Source organism: Myotis davidii, unplaced genomic scaffold, assembly GCF_000327345.1.
Source record: "Myotis davidii unplaced genomic scaffold, ASM32734v1 scaffold172, whole genome shotgun sequence".
NCBI lineage: Eukaryota > Metazoa > Chordata > Mammalia > Chiroptera > Vespertilionidae > Myotis > Myotis davidii.
In genome coordinates, this window is record NW_006284343.1 from 3,487,843 (window position 1) to 3,491,797 (window position 3,955).

A 3,955-nucleotide genomic window follows, 5' to 3' on the forward strand; every position below is an offset into this window, starting at 1 on the left:
CTATAAAAAGCAAGGAAGGATTCTCCCCTGGAACTTTCAGAGGGAGCGTGACCCTGCTGACACCTTGACTTTGGACTTGTGGCCTCCTGAACTGCGAGAGAATAAATGTCTGGCCACGTAAGCCACGGAGTTTGTGGTGGTTTGTTGCCGCCCACTCCCAGCCTCCAGAACGGTGAGAGAATCCGTTTCTGTGGCTGTAAGCCCCCCGTCTTGTGGTGCAGGAGCTCTAGCAAATGCCTGCAGCATGCTTCCATCTCTCCTTCGACGTGACCCTCCCAACAACCTGTTAGTGGCTCTCAGTTACCACCTGTGTTGGCCAGCCTCCAAGATGGCCTCTACGATCCCACCTCCTGGAGTTCCCTTCATGAATACGGCTCACCTGTCACCAAGAAGATAGTGTGGAAACAACAGCCTGCACGTTCCATGGCTTAGTCACTGCGTTTCAGTTCTGCCTGGTCCTCTCTCAGAACACGTTCCCAGGGGAAAACCCACAACCACGCCCTGAGCCCGCTCCAACGGCCTGTGGAGAGTCCACGTGCTGAGGAACCGAGGCCTCCAGCCACCAACCAGCTCCGTCTGAGGGCACTGTCTGGGAAGCAGACCCTCCAGCCCTAGCCCGGCCTTCAGATGACCATAGCCCCGGCCGACATCATGGCTGCAGCCTCATGAGGGACTCCAAGCCAGTACCCCAAGTTCAGCCACTCCCTGACTCCTGACCCATAGAAACTATACGTCATCATTTTGGTTGCTTTGTACCACTAAATGGCATGGTAATTTGTTACGCAGCATTAGCTAGCCAATACACTTTTTCCTATCCCGACAGAGGCAGCATGTGTCCTAGTTAAAAGTGCAAGTTCTGGGGTCAACTATCCCTTACTAGCTAATGACCTTGAACAAGTTACTTCAGCCTGAGTTCCCTCGTCTATCCTTACTTATTTAAGGACCCCTGTATCTGCCTTATAGACTATTGGGAGGAGCAAAGGAGTTAATACACAACATATACAGTCCCTGGCCCATAGTAAACACTCATTATTATATGGGAGAGAAAACAGCTCGAGAGAAGTGAGGCGAGAGCCCCATGGCCACACAGCCAGCTCCTCAGCAGCCAGGCCGAGTGCTGAAGCCAGGTCTCCTGTCGCCCTGTCTGGGGGTCCTGGTATAGCTTCCCAGCCCACATCCCATTCCAGGATGCTTCACTGCAAGCGCTGGCAGCAGCTGGCTGTGCACACTGTGTTGGGGGGAGGGGAGGGGCACGGCCAGTTGGGTCAGACTGTGGCCCTTGCCCGGAGGAGAGCGCCCCAGCCCCTGCAGGAGGGATGTGGACAGGCACGAAGAGTAGGCAGCAGCCGGCCGGGCACCCCTGAGAGGACTTCTATGGATCACATTTCACTGTCAGAGCGGGTCCAAGGACAGGGACCGAGCCGTCCCAGCCCTGGTAGGAAATGGCCAGGAGGAGAGCAGGACAACTGCTCTGAAACGCAATCCGGTATTAGGGCAAAAGGGGTGTCGGGAGTCAGTCTCACTGCACGGCGGCTTTCGTTCAAGCAGATTAACATGACCTTGGCCAGCAGAGGCCCGGAGCCACAGGCCCCTCGAGTGTCTTTCTCTGAGTCTGGGCACAGGCTCCACATTGGGTAGCAGGAGGCAGTGAAGGGGGGCAGGGAACGAGGCCACGGAAAAAGGCGCAGAAATAAGAAACGGCGGTGGCATTTGAACTTTTCCTTTGGTGTGTGTGTGTGTTTTAAATATATTTTTAATTGATTGATCTTATTTTTTAAAATATGTTTTTATTGATTTGAGAGAGAGAGAGAGGAAGGGAGAGGCATAGAGAGATAGAAACATCAACCATCAGCTGCCTCCTGCATGCCCCCTACAGGGAGTCAAGCTCAAAACCCAGGCATGTGCCCTGACCTGGAATCGAATCATGACCTCTTTGTTCTTTTAAATATATTTTTAAGTGATTGATCTTGTTTTTTAAAATATGTTTTTATTGATTTGAGAGAGAGAGAGAGGAAGGGAGAGGCATAGAGAGATAGAAACATCAACCATCAGCTGCCTCCTGCATGCCCCCTACAGGGAGTCAAGCTCAAAACCCAGGCATGTGCCCTGACCTGGAATCGAATCATGACCTCTTTGTTCCTAAGCTGACGCTCAACCACTGAGCCACACCAGTCGGGCTAATTGATTGGTTTAAAAGAGAGAGGAAAGGAGAAACATTGATGTGTTGTTTCACTTATGTACGCATGCATCGGTTGATTCTTCTTTCTCCATCACCATTTATCCCCTCTATGCCCTCTTCCACCTCCACCCATCCCCCTCCCCCACTGGCTGACTCTTGCATGTGCCCTGACCAGGGACTGAACCTGCCCGGGGCCTTGGTGTATCAGGGCGATGCTCTAACCGACTTGCTCAGGGCTCGAACCTGACCTTTGAATGAGCAATAATATCACGTATGGAAATTGCAGGCAAAGAACCTCCAGGTGTGCTTGTCACTGTCTGGTGCTGCCTCGGGGCCAGGTGCAGCCCTGGTGAAACATCAAGGAAGGTTCCTGGGCGTGGTGTTTCCTAAGTTGGCACTGAGCAGTAGCACAACACGCCTCCCCAACGTATGCCTCTGTCGCGCAAAGAGGATTTGGAGCTGATTACTTTGAAACCAGCCTACGCTGGAGGAGCCCTGCAAACATCCCGCTACCCTGTGTGAGGGGAACACACATTTATAAAGAGAATGTCCGGTGTGCGGCGTCTCCCACTCTGTACCGGGGAGAGAAAGATGGCTCTAAAACTCCTGCTCTCCAGGGAAAAGGCGCCCGCCTGCATCTGCACAACAAAACCTGCTCTCGCTCCTCACGCTTTCCCTGGCCACCCCTGCACCCACCTCCCCACACCTTCCTTTCCATGTCTGCAGCGGAAGATGGGATTTAAGCCTGAATTCTAAGCCACCCCTTTGAGCTCCTCACTTCCCCTGGGCGTCTCCTATGGCTACAGAAAGTGTTCATGTTAACAAACGTGTTTGTTTTTCTCCTGTTAATGTATCTTTCGTTAGAGTTCCCAGCAGAGCACTTAGGAGGGTAGAGGAAGCGTTATTCTCACCCCCCCACCCCCGCCCCCATCACCTTGACCCAAAATGCCCAGTTCAGGCATCCAAGGCCCTTACACCACAGGCTGAGATTTCCCCTGGAGCATTACCATGTCCAAGAAAAGGAGTTAGGGTGTGAAGGGGCAAGAGCAGACACCAACCGGAAATAATGCAGGGACTGCCTCTGACCTCTGACCTCCAGGAAGAGGGAATCTACAAGGGGTCTGACCGAGAAAACGTTTTTTTCTGGACTCTGCCCCTTCCCCCTTCCTGAGATTCTCGCCTTCCAACAGGCACGGATCCAGGGCCTTCGAATCCTGTGGGTCCGTGTGGGCAGTTAGACGGACCTGAGCAGCGCCAGGACGATGGGCCCGGTGCAGAAGGTCACCAGGCGGAAAGCCCCGGGCGCCCAGCAAGGGGCAAACCTGGGAAAGCAAGGACCTCCCCACAAGGTGATCTTTCTCCCCTAGCATCTCGCTGGTCATGCGGCTGAGATCCCCTGACCTTTCCCCCCTGACCTCTCCACCCCTGACCTCTCCCCCCTGACCTCTCCTCCCCTGACCTCTCCCCCCATGTCCTTTTCCCCCTGACCTCTCCCCCCTGACCTTTCCCCCCCTGGCATGTCGCTAGTCATGGGTAGACAGACCTCTTGGAGGAGGAACAAGGGCCCAGGAGTGACCTCATGCTACTCCCATGCGTCCCTTGCACAACCCCTCCTTTCAGCATCCACCTCTAGGGCTAACCTCCGGGCCTCCGTGGCATTTCAGCTCCAGGGCCCGGAAAAGCAGAAAAAACAGACAAGCGAAGCCACGTCCAACATCAGGATCAGCTGCACTGACACTCCCGGCCCTGGTGCCGACCAATCGGTGGAGACCGCCA